We start from the raw sequence: 15132 nt of genomic DNA, 5'->3' as shown, positions 1-15132 counted from the left end.
AAAAAAAAAAATCGCAGAGGCAATCAAATACCATCAAAAGAAAGCTCTATTTGTGGGAAGAAAAGGACGCAAATTTCGTTTGGGTGCAATATTGCATGACCGCGCAATTACCAGTTAAAGCAGCGCAGTGCGAAATTGCAAAAAGACCTCTGGTCCTTAAGGTGTTTATTGGTCCGGAGCTGAAGTGGTTAATTTCTTGATTTTTCCAAAAAATTGTTACAAAAAAAAATTACAACTTCAAAAAACTCGCCATGCCTCTTACTAAATACCTTGGACTGTCTATTTTCCAAAAAGGGGTAATTTGGGGGGGGGGGGGGGGGGGTATTTGCACTGTACTAACATTTTAGGGCCTCAGGAAACGAGATGAACCGTCAGTACATCAGGTGTGATCAGCTTTCAAATAATATATAGTTTGTAGACTCTAAACTTTCACACAAACCAAATAATATACACTAGACATGTGCATTCGTTTTCGTCCGAATGCATTTTCCTCCGAATTTCAGGTGTTTTCGTTTTTTCGTTTTGGCAAACGATAACGAAAGCACAGAATCCGAAAAAACGAAAGATCCGACATAAATAAATGCTTTATTTTCCTTTTTCGTTGTTACAACAGTTCGATATAGAATAGGAGATTCGACGTGACTCTGACAATAACAATCTGTGTGTATTGAACCTGTGGTCGAATGTGCCTAACCTTACCTCTATTAGTCCATAGAGAAAATATTTGACATAGAGAGAAAAGATTCGACAGAGAGAAAAGATTCTGGAATTGGGTGGGGGAAGTAAAATAAAAGTAATGATGATGATGAATGTTATTGGCTGATTGTAACCAAAGAGGAGGAGCAGTGAAATAGCTGGAACTAAGTACACACGTACAGCCAACTAAAGCCTCATACACACGGTCGGACTTTGTACAAACTTTTCCGTGGACTTTTGTACAAAGGGCGTGGTTCACAAGTTTGTATTGCATACACACGATCGGACTTTTTGACAACAAACACGAACGTAATGACGTCACAACGTACTGACGCCGCTTCAAAAGAGGACGTTCAATGACTCCAGCGCCACCTTTGGTCAACTTCTGTATTGTAGTCTGATCTTTTGCATTGGTTCTTAGCATGCGTGTTTGTACCTTGTACAAAAGTCCGATGCTTTTGCGTACACACGGTCGGACTTTGCTCCATCGGACTTTTGTTGCCAGAAAGTTTGTCCGTTCGCACAGCCAACAAAAGTCTGATGAAAACAGAAAAAGTTTGTCCGATGGAGCGTACACACAGTCGGATGTTGCTCCAAAACAGCTAATTTGCATGTTTGTTGTCAAAAAGTCCAACCGTGTGTACGGGCCTTTAGATTGAATCTTCTTTATACATTCGACGGACACCATAAGCCTTCAAAGACAGATTCGACCGTAATTCATGTGGATTTTCAGACGAATGCAATTTTTGAACGAAAAACAAAATAAATAAAAAACGAATTTCGGGAGTAACTAAATAAATTTATTTTTCGGACTAAAACGAAATTCCGAAACGAAATACTTCACTCTGCACATGTCTAATATACACTTAATGGGATTTTTTTTTTTTTACCAAAACCATGTAGCGAAATACATTTTGGCCTAAATTAATTAAGAAATTAGATTTAATTGCATATGTTTTATAACGGAAAGTAGAAAATATTGTTTTATTTTTCAAAATTTTCAGTCTTTTTTGTTTATATCATAAAAAATAAAAACATAGAGTGGAGATCAAATACCACCAAAAGAAAGCTCTATTTCTAGGAAGAAAAAAAAAAGATAAATATAAATTTAATTTGGGTACAGTGTTGCATGACCGCGCAATTACCAGTTAAAATAGTGCAGTGCTGAATAGCAAAGAATGCCCTGGTCATGAAGGGGGTAAAACCTTTCCGGAGGTCAAGTGGTTAAAGGTGAGGACTCTTGAGTTGTTTTCAGCCTGCGTTTATTATGCATGTAACCAGCGTGTTCATGTTTGGGCTCTGACAGACATCTTCTACACATGTGGTTGAGATAACATTTAAATAATAAAAAAATAAAAAAAATGCTGATTCGGCCTTGGTGAGCTGCGATACATGGCAAGCCATATTTTCCATGGCCCTCAGCTGCTTTTCATCATGAAATCAGATGCAGGTTTTCTGAAAAGCTGGAAAACGGTTTGATTGTTTTTTTTTGTTTTTTTTCCCCCTGTCGGTTATGTGATCATCTTAGTGCTTTTTGTACATTAATCATTCCGATTTTTATGCATTAAAATGGAAGATAAGGAGGAGATCCTAATAGAAAACATTTGATTGTAAGATACAAAAGTATTCATATTATAATAAACAGGGGTCAGCATTTAAAGTGGTATTAAACCCCCCCCCCCAAAAATGTTATTTATATATATATATATATATATATATATATATATATATATATATATATATATATATATATATGTAGCACTTACCCCCGAAGGAGCGGCTGAAATTTTCCTGGGCTTACTGATTACCTCTCCAGCTCATACTCGTTGTCCTTGTCTGGGGGTTCCCAGGGTCGATAACCCAGTAACTGTAGAGACCAACACCTAAATTCCTTGTTAGGATTTTTATTTCTCTAAGTTGGGAATAGAGGGGATCAGGGTAGAGTTTAGCTCAGGTGCTCGGAACTGCTGACTTCAATAAAAGTCTCTCTCTATGTACACAATCCAGGGAATAGCCGCTCCCAACTGGACTCTTTAACTGTTGGATAAATCCTTAGGTTCTGGGTTTTGCAGCCAACGGGTAATTCTAGAATTCAAAGTCTCTCACACAGACTTGGTTGGAAACTTGGAAACTTAGTTACAACTGGAAGGGTAGAAGTAGGAACTTTTTTTACCGTACCGGAATCTTTCAGCCGGTCCGGCGATACCGTAAGAATTGTGGATTCAATCAATGTCCATGGCAGCTCAGCTTCCAGGCTATTACCGAGCAGCCAGCCTCGTGCGTGGCTCTCTCACCGAAGAGTCCTCCCCTGGTCGCATGTAGAGTTGCCGGGCCTCTCCAAAACCCGAGACGGCACCAGAACACCTTAGAATCCTCCTTCCAGTTACTGCACCTCGAACTAGCCAGTTCTGAGGCGCGGAAACGGATTGATCCGCACCCCCAGGCCATGAGGGCCCCCGGGGGCTGGTCAGGTGGACCTGGACCACTGAGTCAGCAATAACTTCTGGACTGGAACCCAGAACCATGTGACTTCGGCACCTTAAGTACCCTCTCCCGGATTACGCAGTGAGTCAAACGCCCACTGATTGGTTCCGAGACAGAGATTGGTACCCAATGCGTCCAACCAGACTGCGTTCTAAAGCCTCTCACAGGTGTACAACCCCACCTATGACCAGGCAGAACCTCCATACAGCCCAGCCAAACTGATGCTGATGCCAAAGTACAATTTAGCACAATTAGTCCCAAAGCTCATTACAGTTTTGGGCAAAAACTAAATTTAACAAATAGCCGTACTCGTTAGGAGTACCGGCGCTATATATATATATATATATATATACATATATATATATATATATATATATATATATGTTAAACAGTATCTCACAAAAGTGAGCACACCCCTCACATTTATGGTAAATATTTTCTTCTATCTTTTCATGTGACAACACTGAAGAAATTACACTTTGCTACAATGTAAAGTAGTGAGTGTACAGCTTGTATAACAGTGTAAATTGTAAATTTGCTGTCCCCTCAAAATAACTCAACACACAGCCATTAATGTCTAAACCGCTGGCGACAAAAGTGAGTACACCCCTAAGTGAAAATGTCCAAATTGGGTTGAATTAGCCATTTTCCCTCCCCCGGTGTCATGTGACTCGTTAATGTTACAAGGTCTCAGGTGTGAATGGGAAGCAGGTGTGTTAGATTTGGTGTTATCGCTCTCACTCTCTCATACTGGTCACTGGAAGTTCAACATGGCACCTCATGGCAAAGAACTCTCTGAGGATCTGAAAAAAGAATTGCTGCTCTACATAAAGATGGCCTAGGCCAGTGATGGCGAACCTTGGCACCCCAGATGTTTTGGAACTACATTTCCCATGATGCTCCACTACGCTGTAGAGTGCAGGAGCATCATGGGAAATGTAGTTCCAAAACATCTGGGGTGCCAAGGTTCGCCATCACTGGCCTAGGCTATAAGAAGATTGCCAAGACACTGAAACTGTGCTGCCGCGCGGTGGCCAAGACCATACAGCGGTTTACCAGGACAGGTTCCACTCAGAAAAGGCCTCGCCATGGTCCACCAAAGAAGTTGAGGTCATGTGCTCAGCGTCATATCCAGAGGTTGTCTTTGGGAAATAGACATATGAGTGCTGCCAGCATTGCTGCAGAGGTTGAAGGGGTGGGGGGTCAGCCTGTCAGTGCTCAGACCATACGCCGCACGCTGCATCAAATTGGTCTCCAAGGCTGTCGTCCCAGAAGGAAGCCTCTTTTAAAGATGATGCAAAAGAAAGTCCACAAGCAGTTTGCTGAAGACAAGCAGACTAAGGACATGGATTACTGGAACCATGTCCTGTGGTCTGATTAGATTTGCCACCTCGTCCCTTTAAACCCAAACACATATGAGTGGAGTCCGCCCGGGGATCTACTAACCAGCTGTTCCTGGATTCAGCACCTTATGTCTAGGACCTGCAAATAGGCAAGCTAAGGAGACCATATTTTGTCGAAGAGGTGTTGTTTGTCTCGCAAGACACTAACCAATTTTTTATTTAGCATTATCCACGTGAGGTTACGCTTCATTAAGGCTATATCTATAACTGGGGTTTTCCAGGTGGTCGCAATGGCAATTTTGGCCGCCAGGAACATGAAATATGTGTGTGTCTCGGGACATTGTTAATTGGTTTATTCAGTAGGGCAATACTTGCATCCTTGATAATATTGACTGACGTAACTGAAAAAATAAAAGAGCCAATCAGCTACTAACTTCACCCTGTTCAATTAAGCTTTGACAATAAATCCTGGTTTCTATGCGGAGCTGCACCAGATTTTGTGCTCTCCAGTTTTGGTAAATAAATCGGTCTCAGAATGTGCACTGGCTATGATGTAATCTCGGATCCCCTCGCTATGACATCATCATGGTTAAATAATCCTTATCTTTCTGCCTCGAGAAGACACAATGCTCCTCTGTGTATTCCTTCCTTCCTAAATTTCCCATCTACCGCACAGCGTGTTAATGGTTCCCGCGGGGCCCGAGCACCTGAAGGTCGATCTTCTCCTTTTGGTTGCCAAAACCAACATGACCGTCCGTGGGTTCCCATTTTTCTTCTTGTTTTTTTTTTTTTTTTTTTTTTTCAAAGCAATTTCTTTCACGTGCGTTTTTGACAACAAGAGCCCTGAACGATATTTTCATTTTGGAGCTTGTGTTGCAATTGAATCCATTCTTCTTTGTGGTGTTTCTTAGAAAGAGTTGTGACCTTGGGAGTGCAGCCAAACTTATGGGTTATGGGCTGTTTCTGCTCCGCTTTTCTTTTTTTTTTTTTTAAGTCCTAATGGAAAGAATTATTCTAAAATTGCTTAGCATGTTTTAACTTAAAAAACAATTTCTGTGGTGCTTACACATGATTAATAACATACGGGAAGAAGACCTAGCGTCTCGTGAAATTCTGCACCCCCCATTATAAAAAGAAAAAAAAAAAAATTGCGCTAAAAAGGAAAAAAAAGAAAAAAAAGTTTCTATCTGCGGTTATTGACTGTTGATAATGGATTTGGGCTGGACATATGGATGATGATAGATAAATCACTTTGACGCACAGAAGGGAGGGCGGCCGATGACAAGATAATGCATCTCGTAAGGCCCACCGAGGAACCACACCAAGTTAGTCACAGACAAATGGCTTGAAACATTACACTGAGTCAACCTGCGGGTCTAAAGAGAATGCAAAATCCACATCACCTGTCCGGAAGGCTAGACCTATAGAAAAGCTGAACTCAGATTAATGCAGATCGTTAATTATTATTACATTATTAAATGTAATCAGTGTAAGAACCTGAATCTGAGTTGGTGTCCATCTCTAGGGCATGGCTACTCAACCTGTGGCCCTCCAGCTGTTGCGAAACTATCCAAGTTCCATGAGGCATTGCAAGATTGAAAGTTATGCTACGTACACACGACCGGACTTTTCGACATCAAAGGTCCGACGGAACGATTCCGGCAGACTATTCGATCGTGATTGGACTGCAGCGGACTTTTGATTTGCAAAAATCCGACAGACTTTAGAAATGGAACATGTTTCAAATTTTTCCGCCGGAACTCCGCCGGACCCAGTTCCTACCGAGAAATTCGCTCGTCTGTATGCTAGTCCGACGGACAAACAGCGACGCGAGGGCAGCTATTGGCTACTGGCTATGAACTTCCTTATTCTAGTCCGGTCGTACGTCATCACGTTCGAATCCATCGGACTTTGGTGTGATTGTGTGTGGCCAAGTCCGTTCATTCGGAAAGTCCGTCAGAACTCTGTCAGAACTCCGTCAGAACTCTGTCGAAAGTCTGTCGGACCTAGTCCTTTGTTTTCCCACAAATAGAGCTTTCTTTTGGTGGTATTTGATCACCGCTGCAGTTTTTATTTTTTGGGCTATAAACAAAAAGAGAGCGTCAATTTTGAAGAAAAAAAACTAAATTTTTTAAATTTTTTGCCATAATAAATATCCCCCCAAAAAAAAAAAAATGTTTTCCTCAGTTTAGGCCGATATGTATTCTTCTACATATTTTTGTAAAAAAAAAAAAAAAAATTGCAATAAGTGTATACTCACAGATCGAAGCAAGGGGTCGATCCCGACCCCTTACCACATGATCAGCTGTCAGCCAATGACAGCTGATCATGTGATGACAACAGAGTCAGTAAATGGCTATTTTTCCTCACCGGCCGGTCACCGGCGGCCGTGAGAGGGACTTCAGTCCCGATCACGGCGAGCTGGGGCCAGCTCATCAGTGCCCACCTGCCCCCTGCCAGTGCCACCTAAGTATAGGAAAAAGTGCCCATAGTGCCACCCATCAGTGCCCATAGTGCCACCCATCAGTGCCCACAGTGCCACCTATCAGTGCCCACAATCTGCCTCAACAACAGTGCTGCACCTCAGTGCCACATATCCATGCCCATCAGTGTCATCTACCAGTGCCGCCCATCAGTGCCACCTATCAGAGCCACCTATCAGTGCCATCCATCAGTGCCCATCAGTCCCATCTATCAGTGGTACCTATCAGTGCCCATTAGTGCCACCCATCCGTGCCACCCATCAGTGCCATCTTATCTGTGCCCATCTTTGCCCATCAGTGCCGCCTTATCTGTGCCTATCGGTGCCACCTTATCTGTGCCTATTAGTGCCACCTTAACTGTGCCTATCTGTGCCCACCAGTGCAGCCTATCAGTGCCCACCATTGCAGCCTATCAGTGCCCACCAGTGCCGCCTCATCAGCGCATTTCAATGAAGGAGAAAAATTACCTGTTTGCAAAATTTAATAACAAACTATTAAACATGATTATTTTTTTATTTTTTTTGCATCTTTTTTGTTTGTTTAGCAAAAAATAAAACTCCCAGCTGTAATTAAATACCACCAAAAGAAAGCTCTATTTGTGGGAAAAAAATTGTAAAAATGTCATTTGGGTACAGTGTTGTATGCCCGCGCAATTGTCATTCAAAGTGCATCAGCGCTGAAAGCTGAAAATTGGTCTGGGCAGGAGGGGGGTTTAAGGGGGTTTAAGTGCCCAGTAAGCAAGTGGTTAAACTTCTCCCCTAAAAAGTTTTTTTTTTCCTTAAAATTCCCTCCTAAACTTGAGGTGCGTGTTATAGGCCAGCGCGTGTCATACACTGATAAATACGGTAATGTATAGAAGGTAGGGCTCGAAAGTGACTCAAGCCCAGGGGCCTCCAACACCCTGCCCTGCCCTGCCCATACGCGATCGAATTGTCCGCTGGATTCCTCCCGTCTGACCTTTGCTGTCGAAAAGTCCGGCCGTGTGTACACGGCATAAATCTCAAGACTGGAAGCAAAGGAAAATAAAAATTCTTTGGCAGGTAAAATGCCCCAAAGTTCTGTATGTTTTAAAAGCTGATCTTTGTTGCACGGTTACATTGGCACAATGTAAGTATGCATATCTAATAGTGAAGCAATTGTGGGTTGAATGTGGCGCCTGAAGTGATGTTTTATAATAAATGACAGCTGCCCCTTTAAATAGGTGTAAACCTAATATGTAAATGAGCAAAGGTAAAGGCGTCAGCGCTATAAAACATCATGAAAGAATACATCTTAGGAATTGATATAAATATGCCATGTGCAAAAAAATGAAAACTAATAAAGTCCAAAGTGTCAATCCCAACACCATATAAACATAGATATGAAATCTTCTTGTTTGATGTTCCTTCAAATACAAGCTTCACCACGAGTGCTCAGGAGGTAGATGGCAACACACCAGAAGTGCTCAGGAGGTAGATGGCAACTCACCAGAAGTGCTCAGGAGGTAGATGGCAACACACCAGAAGTGCTCAGGAGGTAGATGGCAACTCACCAGAAGTGCTCAGGAGGTAGATGGCAACACACCAGAAGTGCTCAGGAGGTAGATGGCAACACACCAGAAGTGCTCAGGAGGTAGATGGCAACTCACCAGAAGTGCTCAGGAGGTAGATGGCAACTCACCAGAAGTGCTCAGGAGGTAGAGGGCAACTCACCATGAGTGCTCAGGAGGTAGATGGCAACTCACCAGAAGTGCTCAGGAGGTAGATGGCAACACACCAGAAGTGCTCAGGAGGTAGATGGCAACTCACCAGAAGTGCTCAGGAGGTAGAGGGCAACTCACCACGAGTGCTCAGGAGGTAGATGGCAACTCACCACGAGTGCTCAGGAGGTAGATGGCAACTCACCAGAAGTGCTCAGGAGGTAGATGGCAACTCACCAGAAGTGCTCAGGAGGTAGATGGCAACACACCAGAAGTGCTCAGGAGGTAGATGGCAACTCACCAGAAGTGCTCAGGAGGTAGATGGCAACTCACCAGAAGTGCTCAGGAGGTAGAGGGCAACTCACCATGAGTGCTCAGGAGGTAGATGGCAACTCACCAGAAGTGCTCAGGAGGTAGATGGCAACACACCAGAAGTGCTCAGGAGGTAGATGGCAACTCACCAGAAGTGCTCAGGAGGTAGAGGGCAACTCACCACGAGTGCTCAGGAGGTAGATGGCAACTCACCACGAGTGCTCAGGAGGTAGATGGCAACTCACCAGAAGTGCTCAGGAGGTAGATGGCAACTCACCAGAAGTGCTCAGGAGGTAGATGGCAACTCACCAGAAGTGCTCAGGAGGTAGATGGCAACTCACCAGAAGTGCTCAGGAGGTAGATGGCAACACACCAGAAGTGCTCAGGAGGTAGATGGCAACTCACCAGAAGTGCTCAGGAGGTAGATGGCAACTCACCAGAAGTGCTCAGGAGGTAGATGGCAACACACCAGAAGTGCTCAGGAGGTAGATGGCAACTCACCAGAAGTGCTCAGGAGGTAGAGGGCAACTCGCCACGAGTGCTCAGGAGGTAGATGGCAACTCACCAGAAGTGCTCAGGAGGTAGATGGCAACTCACCAGAAGTGCTCAGGAGGTAGAGGGCAACTCACCACGAGTGCTCAGGAGGTAGAGGGCAACTCACCACGAGTGCTCAGGAGGTAGATGGCAACTCACCACGAGTGCTCAGGAGGTAGATGGCAACACACCAGAAGTGCTCAGGAGGTAGATGGCAACTCACCAGAAGTGCTCAGGAGGTAGATGGCAACTCACCAGAAGTGCTCAGGAGGTAGATGGCAACACACCAGAAGTGCTCAGGAGGTAGATGGCAACACACCAGAAGTGCTCAGGAGGTAGATGGCAACTCACCAGAAGTGCTCAGGAGGTAGATGGCAACTCACCAGAAGTGCTCAGGAGGTAGAGGGCAACTCACCATGAGTACTCAGGAGGTAGATGGCAACTCACCAGAAGTGCTCAGGAGGTAGATGGCAACACACCAGAAGTGCTCAGGAGGTAGATGGCAACTCACCAGAAGTGCTCAGGAGGTAGAGGGCAACTCACCACGAGTGCTCAGGAGGTAGATGGCAACTCACCACGAGTGCTCAGGAGGTAGATGGCAACTCACCAGAAGTGCTCAGGAGGTAGATGGCAACTCACCAGAAGTGCTCAGGAGGTAGATGGCAACTCACCAGAAGTGCTCAGGAGGTAGATGGCAACTCACCAGAAGTGCTCAGGAGGTAGATGGCAACTCACCAGAAGTGCTCAGGAGGTAGATGGCAACACACCAGAAGTGCTCAGGAGGTAGATGGCAACTCACCAGAAGTGCTCAGGAGGTAGATGGCAACTCACCAGAAGTGCTCAGGAGGTAGATGGCAACACACCAGAAGTGCTCAGGAGGTAGATGGCAACTCACCAGAAGTGCTCAGGAGGTAGAGGGCAACTCGCCACGAGTGCTCAGGAGGTAGATGGCAACTCACCAGAAGTGCTCAGGAGGTAGATGGCAACTCACCAGAAGTGCTCAGGAGGTAGAGGGCAACTCACCACGAGTGCTCAGGAGGTAGATGGCAACTCACCAGAAGTGCTCAGGAGGTAGAGGGCAACTCACCACGAGTGCTCAGGAGGTAGATGGCAACTCACCACGAGTGCTCAGGAGGTAGATGGCAACTCACCAGAAGTGCTCAGGAGGTAGATGGCAACTCACCAGAAGTGCTCAGGAGGTAGATGGCAACTCACCACGAGTGCTCAGGAGGTAGATGGCAACTCACCACGAGTGCTCAGGAGGTAGATGGCAACTCACCGGAAGTGCTCATGAGGTAGATGGCAACTCACCAGAAGTGTTTGACCTCTTTTTACAGTAGGTCAAAATGCGCTTTGTTTGAATGGACCAGGATGGATCCTAGGTAGACATCCCTCCACCAAAAGACCTCCTCCAAGAAAGGCTGAGGACAAGGGAACAGACTCCACCAAGGACACAAAGAAGAGCTCGATTTTGATAGACCAACCCGCACATGCTGTAGACACCCATACCTCCCAACATTTTGAGATGGGAGTGAGGGACACCTACTAGCAAACGTATGTAGGCATAGGACACACCCCCCCGCCACACCCCCTTAAAGGAGAATTTACCAAAAAAAAAAAAAAAGGTTATTTAAATCCACAAGGGATTTTTTTTTATACCACTATTACTTACTATAATTACTATTTATTTATATTGCCTTTTAAAATTTACAAATGCAGTAACTTAGAATTTGGATGAAAGGTTTAGCGATCGGAAACCCTTTTTGAAAGATAAAAAGTGCATTTTATCTACAACTATATAGATCAGACCACAATGAGGGACAAATGAGGGGGAATGAGGGACAGAGGGACATTGCTCCAAATCAGGGACAGTCCCTCGAAAATCAGGGACAGTTGGGAGCAGGGCCGTCTTTAAGGCAGGGCAAAAGGGGCAGCTGCCCTGGGCCCTGACATTGTTGTGGGGCCCAAAGCAGTTGCCTCATACTTGCCAACTATCCCAGTGTAAAGTCCCTTGTCCCTTGAAATTTTAGTCCTGTACTGTGTTCTGATATCTCAGTGTGAAGTGATGGTACTAATGCTGCCCAGCTCTGCCTTATTGTTGTGTACAGATGATTCACCTGCAGACCCTGTGTTTATATGTAAATAACCAGCATTCATATGTAAATATTGGCAGCATTACTAAGTAAATAGATGCGGCTGGCAGCATTGATATGTAAATAAAGGCGGCATTCATATGTATATCATGCTCCCCTGCAGTGAGGAGATGATGTACTGTAACCTCTACAAAACAATCAGTGAGCAGTATCACTTAACAGTAATCTCTAGCAACCAATTAACAAGCAGAAATCATTTGCTGTAACCTCTAGCAACTAATCAGTGAGCGGTAATGTGTGCTGTAACCTCTAGCAACCAGTCATTAAGCAGAAATGATATGTTGTAACCACTGGCAACCGATCGCAATTGCTGCCTGATCTGATACAGTAAACTGATTTTAAGTCTAGCTGCTATTTATTGTATGTCTCAGAGCAGGTGGAGAGTGAAATTGCATGGGGGGGGGGGGTCCCAAGAAAATTTTTGCCCAGGGTCCAATCAATATTAAAGACGGCCCTGGTTGGGAGCTACGGACACCTTAGTGCTGGGCACAGTGAGTGCAATCTTTGTCAATTTTTAAACCAATTTTGAATTTAGGGGAACCCCCACGCTTTTTTTTTTTTAATCAATGAATGAATTGTCGGCTCCTGTAAAACAGAGAACACTCATTGAGTGTTCTCTGTATTACGGGAGACGACAATATAGCCGCAAGTGATTTTAAAATAATTTTTTTCCTGCAGAAATGACACTTTGTGCAGGGACAGTTCTAACCACCAGAAACATGCGCCCCTTCACAGGCATACTATAGACACCCCCCAGGTACGAAATTTAAAGGAATATTACACTTTTATTGTTTCACTTTAATCATTATTAAAATCACTGCTCCCGAAAAAACTGCAGTTTTTAAAACTTATTTTTGCATTGATCCATGTCCCCTGGGGCAGGACCCGGGTCCCCAAACACTTTTTAGGACAGTAACCTGCATATTACCCTTTAAAATTAGCACTTTAGATTGTGAACGTTCGAGTCCCGTAGACTTTAATAGGGTTCTAGAGTTCACGCGAAGTTTAGGTCTGTTCGCAGGTTCTGGTGCAAACCGAACAGGGGGGTGTTCGGCTCATCCTTACTCTGTACTATACATACTCCTGACACCTACATTCTGTACTATACATACTCCTGACACCTACATTCTGTACTATACATACTCCTGACACCTACATTCTGTACTATACATACTCCTGACACCTACATTCTGTACTATACATACTCCTGACACCTGCACTCTGTGCCATAAATACTCCCAACACCTGCACTCTGTACAATACCGTATATACTCGAGTATAGGTCGATCCGAATATAAGCCGAGGCCCCCAATTTACCACAAAAAAAATGGGAAAACTTATTGACTCGTGTATAAGCCGAGGGTGAGACATGCCTGTCCATCCCTGTGTGTCCGTCCATCCCTGTGTGTCCGTCCATCCCTGTGTGTCCGTCCATCCCTGTGTGTCCATCCATCCCTGTGTGTCCAGCCGCCCTGTGTGTCCAGCCGCCCTGTGTGTCCAGCCTACCTGTGTCCTGAGCCTGTGTCCTTCTGCACATACGGCGGCCATGCCAGGATCGCCGCACCTCTTCTCGTCTGTGACAGACGGCGGCCATTCCACTGTTCAAAAGCCGCGCCTCCGTCTGTGATAGGCGGAACACTCAATTTCCCAGCAGTCTGTGTTCCGCCTATCACGGACATCCTCTCATCCTCGTCCGTAGTATGAGGATGAGCGGATGTCCGTGATAGGCGGACCACTGACTGCTGGGAAATTGAGTGTTCCGCCTATCACAGACAGGGAGGCGCGGCTTTTGAATAGTGGAATGGCCGCCGTCTGTCTGCTCGACACGCTGATCGGGTAGACAGACGGCGGTGACTCGAGTATAAGCCGAGGGGGGCACTTTCAGCCTAAAAAAAGGGGCTGAAAATCTAGGCTTATACTCGAGTATATACGGTACATACTCCCAACATCTGCACTCTGTACCATACATACTCCTGACACTTACACTCTGTACCATACATACTCCTGACACTTACACTCTGTACAATAAATACTCCCGACACCTTCACTCTGTACCACACATACTCCTGACCCCTGCACTTTGTACCATGCATACTCCTAGCACCTAGACTCTGTACCATACATACTCCTGACCCCTGCACTCTGTACAATACATACTCCTGACACCTGCACTCTGTACCATACATACTCCTGACACCTGTACTCTGCTAAATTTTTAAGCTCCACAATATTACCAAACCAATCAATTCATATTTGAGGTGCTGCTTTATTATTGTCCTCAGAATCTTCGAGGGGTTCCTGTCATGTAGACTGTATTGGACCCCATGATTTTTTAAAGGTGCTTTTTATTTAAAGTGGAAAGTCCCTTTCACAGTAGTAAGAATTAAAGGGCAAATCCTTCTTTCTCTATAGAAAGGAAACAACCTGCCAGTGACAAGCATGAAAATGTTCACATAATCCTCCGACATTGTGAAGGGGATTTGCGGTGGGGAATATGAGTATTTTGTTTCTAATACGAAAATAGCATCCCCGAGGTGTGTCTCACTGCGCTAAAAAAGATTCTCTCGTAATTTATTTTTTTGATTTCTATAACAAAACACGCACTTTGGAAATGTAAATGATGACTTCAGATCAGGAACATCCGGAGCCGATCGGAACATGAGTCAGAAGGTGGCCTTGGTTACCGCTTGGCTTTGCCAGTCGGTGGAAACTCAAACAATGGGTTTAAAATTGGTGAATTACACTGCGGTTGGTTAACTCATCTACAATTATAATCATAAAAATATTACTTTTTCAACGGCGGCCAAGCAATAAAGTTTCATTTTGGAGAAACCATGTCAGAGTGCGAAGGATTGAAGTGAATATGTCACACTATAAAGCTGAACTCCAACCTTCCCGTCAGCCTTGTACAGTTGTACCGACTCCTCGCCAGTACTAAAATGGCTTCCTCTGATTTCACCGCACACTGCGAGCTCCACACAATGTGCATCAGAAGCTTCAGCAGTCAGTTAGAGTCCACCTCATTTCCCGGCTGGAGGATGTCCAGTATAATTTAGCACTTTTTTCACCAGCCTGACAGTCCCTGGTCCGCGGGAGTAACAATTCCCCATGGTTGGTGTCAATGGAAGGAATTGGGTCCCATTTTTGGTGTCAGTGGGAAAAATAGAGCCCCCTCATTGGTGTCAGTGAGAGAAATAGAGCCCGATCCTTGGTGTCAGGGGGAGAAATAGAGTGTCATCATTGGTGTTAGCGGGAGGAATAGTGCCCCATCATTGGTGTCAGGAGGAGAAATAAAGTGCCATTGTTGGTGTTAGCTGGAGGAATAGTGCCCCATCATTGGTTTCAGCTGGAGGAATAGAGCCCCATTGTTGATGTCAGTTGGAGGAATAGGGCCCCATCATTGGTTTCAGCTGGAGGAATAGAGCCCCATTGTTGATGTCAGTTGGAGG

This window comes from Lithobates pipiens, unplaced genomic scaffold (genome assembly GCF_037356315.1).
Source record: "Lithobates pipiens isolate NorthernLeopardFrog02 unplaced genomic scaffold, aLitPip1_a1.2 Scaffold_22, whole genome shotgun sequence".
Lineage (NCBI taxonomy): Eukaryota > Metazoa > Chordata > Amphibia > Anura > Ranidae > Lithobates > Lithobates pipiens.
Note: the sequence above shows the minus strand (reverse complement) of the source record.